This window comes from Canis lupus, chromosome 29 (assembly GCF_048164855.1).
Source record: "Canis lupus baileyi chromosome 29, mCanLup2.hap1, whole genome shotgun sequence".
Lineage (NCBI taxonomy): Eukaryota > Metazoa > Chordata > Mammalia > Carnivora > Canidae > Canis > Canis lupus.
The window spans coordinates 23,930,482-23,943,157 of NC_132866.1; the positions used below are offsets into that span (position 1 = coordinate 23,930,482).

Sequence of the window (12,676 nt, forward strand, 5' to 3'; positions counted from 1 at the left end):
GGTGTAGTAAAGATGAAATAGTTGGAGGAAGAAAAAGAGAGCTAAAAAGGAAAGGATTCAGGGAGTCAGGCTGGCAAAGGGGAAGTGCCTCCCTCGGCTTCCTGCCGCTATTCTCCGCCCACTGGGGACAGGTGCAGCGTGTCCTTGTCCTGCTGTCTCACCAGCCCTGCAGCTCTCCTGGGCTCCAGCACACACAGCCCCCTGCCTGCAGGCATTCCTCACCAGGAAGGCAGGGGTAATCAGGCCCATCCTTCAAACATCTTCATTCTATTACTTCCATAATCAGCTTCTAATGTTCTGTTCGATAGATGTGAGGCCGACCAGAGCAAGCGCTTGAACAGCTGCTCGGGCCATGGAGCTATTCTCTGTGTCATTGATCACAAAGGCAAAAATCAATCCTGGCTAAGGAGAAAGAAGTTAAAAATAAATTGCTGGGATTGATTTCTGTTCAGACCTTCTGACTCCCAGTTTAGAAAGGGGGAGGGAAGATTGTGCGTGGATCCACCTGTCATGAAATCACTTCATATGTCCCAATCTCAAAAGCAAAACAAACCAGGAGGTATTTTGCGCACACACAGTCAGTCACACATGCGTGTGCGTGCACAAACACACAGGCGCACATGCACATAGTTTCCTCTTAATTTATGCTCTTATTTTATTGTTGCCTCCTGATAACTATCAGAGGTGAGAATCCATGTAGATTGTAAACTCCCATGAGAAGAGGGCTGGGATTTTCCACGTTCACTACCAAATCTCCAAAGTGGGGTCCTGTGCTTTTTGGACAGCAGTAACTCCAGAAATATTTGTTAAGGAACGGACAGCATAAATGAATTAATGAAGTCCCTTTTTTGCTATGATTGGCTCTTGCAATTAGGTCTATTTCTTCATTGATGTATCTTCATGTATCAATGTATTCTTCCTCAATGTATCACAGCATGTAATTACTTTTCTTCTTCATTATTATGAATATTCTCTCTCACAAGACTACAAACCCTCCTATGGCAGGAATTTTTACTTTTTTTTGCTTTTTAATTTTTGATCTATTGCACTATCTCCACCTTGTACCCTCAGTAGATGTATGTGAAAGGGAAGGAGGAAAGAATGGTTCAGTGATTCTCTTAAGGGATTAGCAACATCTTAAATATCTTTGGCTTTGATTCTGCCACTGGAGAAATAAGTTGGGAAATACTTCTAAATAACAGTCCCCTGCCCATCAATGTTTAATGAAATGGAGCATCCTGGAGAGTAAGCAGACTTGTGGAACTATAGGGTCAGAAGGGAACTCCGGAGTCAGATACCCCACTGCCTTCCAAACTGGATTCCATGGAGTTCTAGAACCCTACAGTGATGCCTTGGAGGTGTCCATAATGGGTGCAAATGGATGGGTGGGAGAGTTCATACAGCCCCTCACCCTCTTTAAACTAGATCCACTCTAGCTGTATCTGTTTTATAAAGGTGATGGCTCGAGGTCACTGAGTGAGTTAATGGTAGACAAGAGTTAAATCCAGGAATACTGTACTGACCACCCCCGGTGGTCCCTGCACCAACCTGCCCACCCCATCCTGTGGCACACTGTCTCCTGCCAAAGTAGGGTCTCTTCCTTAGAGTACTGGCTGGTCCTAATGTCAGACTCCTCAAGTCAATTCTCCACCTGGAGACCTAACTTGAGCCTTCCCTTCTCCAGGAAAGCATCCCTGATCATACCATGGCTCACAGAGCTTCCTCACCCTAAGAAAGAGCCTAGCACTCTCTCAAGAGCTTTTGAACATTGCTCAGGAAGAGTGTCAGTCCATAGAGTCCCACATCCTCACCTAGTCTGAAACAAAATGAAAACAACAACATTGTTGGTCTTGTTTACCATTATATTCCTTTCATTTAGAATAACAGGGACACGTCGAGTGCTTAGCAAATGTTCGTCGAATGGATGAATGAATGAATGAATGATCAGTCCTTCTGTCTCAGACAGATCCAACGGTAGCCTGGGCACATAGTAGGTGCTCAAACAAATTAAACTGATTGATCAGCCACTGGCTCTGCCACTAGTAAACTCCAGAAAAGACTTTGTTTCTGACTGATCATGAGGGCTTTCAGAGTCAAATTCTTAAAAGTAGCTTGCAGAAATCCAAAGCATTTGTTTACCCCATTTAGCAAGCTATGGAGTTAAAGGCAGGGCAATTAAAATTTTTAAAAGCTGAAACTCTGAAATAAATAGATCTGTATCCTAGTTAGAATGGTAATGGGGAGAAGGCTGGACTTAATAGTCTGCTTCTCAGTCCATAGCCCAACTGCCTTTATTATCAGCACTGTTGTTTTTACAATACAATTATCTTTAATAGGAGAAGGCCCAGAAAAGAGATCCCCCTGGGAGCTATGCTTAGAAGAGCGGGTGTGGGTAACTTGCTGGGACCTAGAAGGGAAGGATAATTGGGAGATCCAGCCGGGTCGTGATTCAGTAGCTCCTCCACACCCGGGAATGGGACACAAAAGAAGCTCTGCCCAGAAGCACATGATGGAAATTGGATAATTCATGGCAAGAGGTACAAGGTAAGTGGGGAGGGCTGGAGAAAGCAGAGCCGGGGATGGTAAGATGATTAACCATGTTCCATGCTGCCACTACCTTCCCCCCCCACCCTAGTGATGAGTGTTTGAATGTTTGAATAATCCTCTAAGTGCATCTGAGGGACAACTCTCAGAGGTGCGGGCATGATTACATTGTACTGAATCCCATTAAGCCCTTCTTTGGTTAATGGTGCAGAAAGTTTCTGATCTGAAACAAAATTGAAACAGATCCTGACAAACAGTCCACTGAGCAAGGAGGGAGTAAGGCTTTCCTGCCCCTTAGTGTCTACAAAGACAGGAGAAACAGCTGCCTCTTTTTCACTTTTACAGCCATCTGGAAAAGTTTCTGGGAAAACCAGCTATTTAGTGTTAATGTGAAGATCTTCAGGTTGGGAAAATGTAATGAGAACTAGATCACTGTCTTCTTTTGTCATCCCTTATAAACCCAGGCAGCTCTGATGTCATATCCTGAACTGTCGTCTATGGAGCTCTATGACAGAGGGATTGTCTAAATCTCTCTGAAATTCAGCTTCTCCGTTAAAAACTAAAGAGATTAATATCCATCATAAAAGATCCTATGAAAATTTAAGTAGAATTAAAGAAAATAAAATGCACCCTTAGGAGACATACATTTGGCACGAAATAAATGCAAGACTCAACAAATAAGTTGTGACAATTCTTTCAGTTTGTTGATTGGTGGGTAAAAACTGATGGTGAGGTCAGGTGGGAAGAACATTCTGAACCACAGCTGCTTTGAAAACAGGAAATTGCACATTTTCAAATAGTGGAAGAGACTGAGTGCGGGTGATCTCACTCCTTCGGGCTGAATTACAGAAACACTTGTGATCCCCTGGACAACATCTCTGCTTTTCAGACCAGAATTCATAGGCTGTATCTAATCATGTGAGGCTCCTGGATAATTAAACACTACGAGTGCCACCCTTCCTATAAAATAGACTGCACAGCATCCAAGCCACTACTCTTCCTTCTCATGCCCATGGAGACACTACTAATTAACAGCAGCAGTTTTTCCTACTGAATCACAACAACACAGCCTTCTATATAGCTATTACTAATTACCCAAAGGTGGTACACAAAATAAAAACAACGTGACAGCCCAGAGTCAGACATATCCCATTCATGGACTACTAGAAAAGCAAATACTTGTGTTATAATATGGGGCAAATTACAGAACAATTCTCTAAGACTAAGGGAAAACATCCCTTGCTATGCTGGCCTAGTAAATAACTTGCATGGAATTTCAGTAGATCTCCTGGGGAATAACAAGCCTTCATCATTCATTAGGGACATGCACAGCAAAGCCCTGAATGCAGTGAAGAGATCACCAAGCCTAAAGGATTGATGAGCATTCTGTAAATAAAGAGCCCCTTCTGGAGCTTCTCAGTCTCAGCAGGGGACACCAGGGAATCATCACCATCTGGATGGTAATTGATGCCTTGCTGGAAGAATCAATGAGATGGGATTGCTCAGAGACAAAGAGAGCTTAGGAAGTGAACAGAGAAAAGGAACCTAGGAAAAGTTCTGAGAACAAACCATATTTAAGTGGTGGGCAGAGGAAGAGGCACCTGCGTAGGAGGGGAAGCAGAAGATGCCAGAGAAGTAGGAGGAGAAGCTGAACCACGCACTGGAAAAGAAGCAGAGCTGAGTGCACTCAGGAAAACATCAGCAATCAAGAGATCCCAGTGCTGCGGACGGTCAACTGTTATTTATGGAGAGGTGTTGTCTGGGTATAATTCAAAGATATTTCAAGAACTTGGCAAAAGTAATTTCAACGGAGTGGACAATGCAGAAGTCAGCCTCAAGTGGGTTAAAGAGAAGAAAATGAGAAAACAGGATCATGAATATAGACAGCTCTTAAGAAATCTGGTTGCCAATGAAAGATGGGACATTTACAGGGAGGAATGTGGGGTTTGGAGAAAGTTTTGTTTTCTTCTTTTTTTTTTAATTTAAAAAATTTAGTAGAAGGATCCCTGGGTAGCTCAGTGGTTTGGCGCCTGCCTTTGGCCCAGGGTGTGATCCTGGAGTTCCGGGATCGAGTCCCACATCGGCTTCCTGGCATGGAGCCTGCTTCTCCCTCTGCCTGTGTCTCTGCCTCTCTCTCTCTATGTATATATATCTATCATGAATAAATAAATAAATCTTTAAAAAAATTTTAGTAGATATTTTTAAATATTTCAGGACTGATGGGAAGCCTGAAATAGGAATGAATATGCAAAAGAGATAGGGGAAGAAGGATAATAGGTAAAGCCAGGTCCCTGAGAAGTTAAAAGGGATGGGACTGGGTGTTTGGATTGAGAAATTTTATAAGGGCATGAAGATGATTCTTTCTACTTCTCTTGGGTAGTTTAATCTATTCACAATACTGTACATAGTAGGGACTCAGTAAATTTGAGTCTTTTTGTTGCCTTGAGTTGGGTTCCCTCAGCCTGGAAATGTAGAGCCTGATGCAAGGGCTGTTAGGCAGGTAGTTTTCTTTTTTTTGGAGTGGGGGAGGTCTTTTGTTTGTTTCTGTTTGAGAAATGATCCTAGGGAACAGAAGTGGCAGAACCAGAAAGTAGGGTAAAGAAGGGAGAAAAAGCCATCCCAAGGAGTGTTACTGAACTGGTTATTACTCTGAGTAATTGGGGCTCAATCCCACTGGGGACCCTATGAAGACCCATAGAGAATGAATGAAGCTCGGTATTGCCCTTCTGACACAGGAAGAGAGGAGTACTTGTCCACTGGCTCCTGACTTCTATCAGTCTAATTGGCCCAGAGGATCCTGACACCATCGTACTTCAAGGTTTGTATCTGCGCCAGGATGGCTAAGGGGTCTCTCAAGAGCATCCCATTTGGGGAGAAATCAGCTCAGAGCAAAAAGCAAGAGGTTCACACTGCAGCTGAGGCAAGGTAATACGAGGTCACCTCTGTACACAGTGAGCAGCTGAGCAAATATGAGCCAGGAGGACGTGAGGCGAGATCTATGAGATGTTCAACACAGAGATCAACTAAATATCATTACTTCCCAATCAGTTCACTAATTTCTGTTTATTCATGGAAGTGTTTCAAATATTAGCAGCAACTTTTACATCAAGCCACTAAAATCATTGCCTGTATAGGCAACACATCCCAGCAACATGCTATTTAAAGAACTTCCATTAGTGCTGGCTGTTGAAAACACCTCACTTAAGATTCTGAAAGTGCTTCAAGAATATTCACCTGAAGATGTCTTTATTGAATTTCTTTTGAAGACTGTCTCTGCAACTCTTTCATTTTCCTTTAAACTCCAGTGTTGTAAATGTGTCCCTAATGATGAAATTGCTATTTATTTAACATTCAAATCTCTCCCATTAAGGCCAAATTAACATCATTTAAAATATTGCCAAATAGTTTTTCTTTGAATAATTACACTCTATTAATTTCTGCCTCAGGGTTTTTTTTTTTCTGTCAGAAAGAGAACTATTAGGGATACAGTAGCCATGTCAGAGAGGCTTTTGTACCTTCCACATTAGGCCCTAAACCAGAAACTTAAACTATCAAAACCCTGGGGAGCTGGGGGCCAACATGCTACTAGAAGGTACTCAAGAGTCTTGAAAGATAATTAAACCCCAGAATATCTACAGTTACGTATCTATCATTAGAAGTTGGTTTCTTTGATAACTAGCACTATGGAAGGTATGTGGGAAGATTTTATTATGTATATATGTCGATACATGAGCTGAATCCATGAATAATTACAAAATGATTTGGGGAAAAGATTTAGAAATCTTTTCTATGACAGGCTTATAAAAACTCTTAAAAGAGAATGTGCATACACAAAAGTAGTGAGGCTGATTTTTGCATGTGGATTAATCTCTTGATTCTTGCATTTGATAGGGCTCTGTAGCTTTCAGAGCATTTCAAAGCCATTATTATCTCCCTTGATCCTCACAAAAACCTTCCAATTTAGTAAGGGCAAGGGGCATCATTCCATTCTACAGAGATGAGGAAATCAGCATTCTCAAAGTCCAAGTGAGTTGCCCAGTGTTCCCTGCCTGGTAGGTGGCAGCACCCTGACTACAATCCAGGATGTAAGTTCAGGGTCCTTTGCCCCACATCACACCACCGGCTACTTGAATCATAAACTGCCTGAGAACAGGGACAACGTCTTCTAGCCCTGCCATGCTCCATTGCACCTGAATACTTCTAGGACCTCAAGAAATATGTTAACTAGCTACCATTACACACTAATTGCTAATACTTCTAGAATTCACCTTTCAACTCTGCACAAGAGCAACTTATATCCAAATTACTGACTGGTTTCATTGTAGTACTGGAATTATCCTAGGACCCCTCATCTTCATGCCATTGCACCACCGCCCACAGAATTCTTTGCTATAGCAGGGACTTCTTGGACTACATCTACACAACGTTACTAGGAGTTGAAAATGTGGATCTACACACTGATACCAGTCTAGTTGTGGATGTTAAGAAGGATTTGGCAGAGTTGGGATGGCCCTCCCTTTGAATTTTCTGCTATCTCCATGCCTCTGGAGTATTTTAATCTTAATTATGGATCTGTTTATTCTCTTGTGTTTTAGATATCTATATCAGATCTATTTTTTAAATACAATTGCACTCACTATGAAATTCTGTTCAATGAGTGAATGAGTCTTTTTTACACTGAAGGCCACCTCTTGTGTCATGAAGAGGGGATAAGGCCAGGCTCCGTGTAGCTCAGTAAAGACACATGCATCTCTTATGATGGCTTATTAGGGCTCTGTTCTTGTTTCTTTATCACACTCCTTAATAGACAGGGTATGAATCCTATCATTGAAGGATTTTACGGCTACCAGTGCTGAACTACCTACTCTCCAGGATAATCACTAGAAAAGCTACTCCATAAGGAGAAGAGGCAGGATTGCCAACCTTCTTGGCTCAGAACACAGAAACCAACTTATCTCTATCCCCCTGCCCCTACAGAGGAAAGCCGATTTCTCTTTTATCCATGTGGAACGGAGACATTTCAGGCAGACGCTTTCCCATTAAAACAAGGGCTCTTCTGGGAAGGATTAGCTCCTTTTGATTTCATATGAAACCCCAGGCCCTGGGGCCCCCTGCACAGAAAAGGCATTGACAGATTAACAAATTTCACAGTGTTCTGTACATCTTCAGCTCAGCTGAAAGCATGAGATCAAACACTAGGTCCCCTTAAGCAAAACCATCAAGATGACTACCTTTACCTCTTTGTCAATAGAACAATAAAAGGTGAAGCAGAGCCCCTGGGGTCTCTTCTGCACTGTAGGAGCCATGTGAGTAGTATATGGACCCTTCAACCACACACAAGATACAGAATCAAAAATAATCATGTTTAGAAAAAAAAACAACTGGGCCTGAGGAGCTTTTCCTTAGAAGGGTAAATTTTTTGAGGGTGAATTTTTTATGCAAAATTAATGTCATGGGAAAATTATTATGAAGAGGTTACTTGGGTTTTTGGTTATTTAAACTTTACTCTCAGATGCATATGTTTGTATATGACTCACTCCCAGGTAAACAGTTATGCTGTGTATACCTACATAATATTTCTTAATCTGTAGAGAAAGGAAATGTGACTGCATGTCACCTAAATGCCTCGTGGTTCAGTTGTCCACGCATAAAAAACACCTGACCTTTGACCCATGGAGCCAACAGTGCTACAAAAAGTCTATAGTTTTCAAACATGTCTTAGCAGTAGATTGCTTTTGTCAAATGAAAAAAAGTATAAAGACCCTGACATACAAAACAAACAAAAGCTGAGTTACCCTATTTAAAGAGGGGTTAAGAGGGCCAGATACTTTCTTCCATTTCCTGGTAGCTTCTGAGACAACTTCCCTAACATTCAATTAAAAACTGCAAAAAAACACATTTGGAAAAAAAAAAAGTACAGAAAGTGCGAGAGCATAGACAGACATCCTTTTCTGCAAGGGCTCTGAGGGCACTAAAACACAATAAGAGATATCAATACTCTATAAAACTAGAAAATTCAAGTGGATAAATCCCTTACAATTATGAAAAACTAAAGCCACCAGAGCCCTTTATCCCCACCCTGTTTATTTAGCTGCTCAGGTTTTAGGCAAAGAAGAAAATAATGTGGCTCTAACAAGGTTCCCCTTTAAAAGTCAAACTCTGGGGCAGCCTGGGTGGCTCAGCGGTTTAGCGCTGCCTTCAGCCCAGGGTGTGATCCTGGAGACCCAGGATAGAGTCCCACGTAGGGCTCCCTGCATGGAGCCTGCTTCTCCCTCTGCCTGTGTCTCTGCCTCTCTCTCTCTTTCTCTCTCTCTCTCTCTCTCCGTGTGTCTCTCATGAATAAATAAATAAAATATAGATAGATAGATAGATAGATAGATAGATAGATAGATAGATTGATAAATGTCGAACTTTGGAGTGACAGCAAGCATCTTTCAGAAAATATATAGCCCTCAGTATCCAGCTCTGTCTTAGCCAGGCTCCCTGAAGATGATGCTCATGAGAGTAGGCTGGACCTAAGTCTTGACACACTACAGTTTCTTCTCTTGACATCTTTCTTTAGTAGATTGCTGAAGGGGAGAGAGAATACCACCTACCCTGATGCCCTGAGACCTTGCTCAGGTATAAACCCCGGAGGAGAAAATGCACTGTTGGTCTGAGGATTTTTGGCTTTCACAAAAGCCTTCTGAGGCAGCTTTATTTCTATGAACAGAATGAGGAATCCTTCCCTTTCCTTGCTTCTCAGATAGACATTAATCATTGCAGTACAAATCTGACCTTCTCCATAAAGCCCTTCCTGATCCCCATCTCAATTTTCAAAACTCATACCCTCCAAAAAAGATTAAAAACCCACACTGATCTCAGGAAGTTCTATGTGATGGCTTCCAATAATTAAAAAAACAACAACAAACAACAACAAATAATTAATAGATAAAAGAAAGCAGCCACGTAATCACGAATGGCCAGTAGGAGAAAGGAAGAATAGTATCACCCAGCATAATGCAGGGAAGTTGCTACAATTGACACAATAATTAGTTCTGAGCTTCTTAGCACTGTAAAGAAGGAAACATGAAATTATCCTGAATAACTGAAAGGAAATAAAAAAGGTTCACCTCACCTGGACGAATTTCTACTTGATTTTTCTGCCATTTCACTCCCTCCCACAACTATGCTACCTGTCCTTGGATAAAGAAGTTCTGGTGCATTATGTCCTCTCACTCTTAACTGTATGCCTGCTTCCCATCTGCCTAGAAAGTTCTTTCTCCTTCACCTACCTAACTGGTCCTCCTAGTCTTCCTTTCTAGGGAGCTTGTACTAACCCTCCTCCCAAAGCTCTTCCTGCTTACTGCAAGAGCAACACATACTTCGCACTAATATTGCTCTCATCACGCTACATTATAATTGTTTAGCTGTTGTGTTCCCCACTGGGCTGATTTTATTTTAATATATTTAAATGAATGAATATAAAAAGGGTACTGAATAACATAATGGATAACTGTTGGACAGCAGTTTTATAAAAATGCAGAGACATTCCACATATGGTCATTTCTTGTGCAGTGAACAATTGCCAATTACCCTAAGTTGTCTTATATTGTTAGTTGGAGAAACAAGATTCCATTGCTTTAAAAAGATAACTAACTGCATTCCCTGAGAATAAGGACAGTGTCTTATCTTCTCAGTTCAGTTCAGTTCAACAAACATTTATTAAGTACCAGTCATTATGCTAAGTGTAGGAGAAACAATGATGAATAAGACATAGTCTTGTTCCTCTTGAAGTTTACAGGCCTGGCTAGGGAAACATAATACACATGGATAAGTAGTCAGCAAAGAAGCTTGGTGCAATCCTGATTAAGAATATCAGGGAAGACTTTCTACAGGCAGAAATGCCTAAGTTGAACCTAAGGATGAGTTTGTCTAATAAAGGCACATTCCAAGCAGGTGGAAATTTTTCATGCAAGAAAGGCATGTTAGGCAACAAATGACATGGTGTATGCATGGATACTGAATGGGTTTATTGTTTTTGGAAGGGTAAAATATAACAAGGAAGGTATACAGAGAGCCATAGTGGTTAAGGAATTCCCATGAAGCTGATGGAATATGCAGGATCCAGATCATGGAGGACCTTGTGGGTAATGTTAAGGAAATTGGATTGTAACCTATAGATGATGAGCAGCTGTTGAAGGCAGGAACATTGATTTTTGTTTTAAATAAATTACTTTGGAAGTAGTGCTGTGAATGAATTGGGGGTGGGAGATCTGGGAACAAGAAAAATCAGTTAGCAAGCTATTGCAACATTTCAGAAAATACACGATAAAGGTTTATAAATGATTTTAAATAGCCAAGTAATAATGGTGCTTCCTTTTTCCTCTCATAAATCACCCTGGAGCAACATGAAAAACAAGAAATAAAGATACAAATTCTATATTCAATGAAAATCTAACCCTGTAATACAATATATATGGAAAGGAAGCCAAATTCGGGGAAGAACAAACAGGATACAGACAGGCACCAGGGCAAAAATGCCTATAGCTACTAATCTTGGATCAAGCTAGAGAAATAGCATTCTCTAAAGAAAATACTTCATAAGGAGCAAAACTAACAATCTATTATTTGGAACCAAGTAATGATGGCCCAGGAGTTGGCAGTGAGTTTAGTCTGGGAACTGAGTGGTGACAAGATGCTGGAGAGGTGCAGCTGGATGAAGAAGCAGCCAGGCAGTTTTACCTTATGCGAAGAATCCATTCATAGACCAACTATCTTGAGTTATGTGAAACCTCACTGAGAAACAAGAAAGATACTCATTAAGCTAAAACAGAGCTCTGGTCTATCACCAAGAGGAACCTCCTCAAACAGTCTTTCCAGGAAGAGCTCATGTCATGAAAAAAATAAGTAATGGTTAAAAACATAAAGACAAAAGAAAATAGCATAGGAATCATAAAATAATACAGCAAATAAGAGAGGGAAAGGGACAGAAAAAACAAATAGGAGACACAGAACAAAAATTGCTTCCATGAAACAAATGAAAATTGTGACCATACTGCTATGATTAAAAATGATCTGTATGATGAAGAGATCACTTCTGTAAGAGAAAAATTCAAAGTAAAATACAAGAGCTAAGGGTAGATAATGTTGAGGTAACAAAAAGTAATAAAATATAAGCTGGCAAAGTTCAGGAAAGAAGTATAGTAGCAGCAAAAAGTGCAAAAAAGAGCCTGTACACTCTGCTAAATACTTGTGCATGGATGATGTAGGTAAGACTTTTTTTTTTTTTTAATATCACTTTGCTCAGGGAGTTAAAGCTGATTAAGAGAGAAAAAATGATGACATCCTTTGCTTTTTCTGCACATATCCTAAGTGTCCTAGAGGATAGGAGCCAAAATAATGAAACTGAAATAAACTACATATTTCAAAATATATATCAGAAACTTTTGAGAAATTAAAAAGGAAGGAGAAATTGAACCAACTGAATGAGACTTATATTTCAGGAAAAGAAATTGACACAGTATGACCAACCACAAAGCATACACTAACAAAGTAAACAACATTTAAATATATATTTTTTAAAAAGACTTTAAGGCATCAAGGGCAAAATAAATTAAGACATCTAAAAGGGAAAATATCAGACTGGCCTGACATGGTAACTTCTAGTAAGTTAATGAAGCAAGGTTCTCACAGAAAGTAAATGACACATGCATTTTATAGCCTAAAAGGAGAGATAAACATATTTTCAACATTCAAGAATTTACCTTTCTTGAAAACATTACTAAAGAACAAACTGCAGACAACCAAGAAATAAATAGGAAAACTATAGTAAAGGGTGTATATTTACCTATAAACTAAAATAAAAATAAATGCAGAAATGATGGTTCACAGCAGAATGCAAATGCTTTGAATGATTTAATTAACAAAACTGGAGTTGGATATAGATCATAAACATAGACTATTTTTCTACCTTTGTTCAGCCCTGCTTCATAAAATACTTAAGTCTAAAAGAATTATATTTTCAGATAGAAATGCAAACTAAGAGTTATAATATGGCCAACCAAAATCAGGGGAAGGAATTTAAGAGAGAACTAAAGAAAGAGAAATGCATGGAAATCCAATAATTGTATCCTTGCTCACAAGAGGAAAT

At 40.2% G+C, this 12,676-nt stretch overlaps 1 protein-coding gene across 2 annotated transcripts in view; it reads right to left on the reverse strand.

The window, feature by feature from the left end:
- The window catches only part of SORCS3 (sortilin related VPS10 domain containing receptor 3), a 579,951-nt gene that overhangs the window by 120,550 nt on the left and 446,725 nt on the right, over positions 1–12,676 (reverse strand). The window lies entirely within an intron of this gene.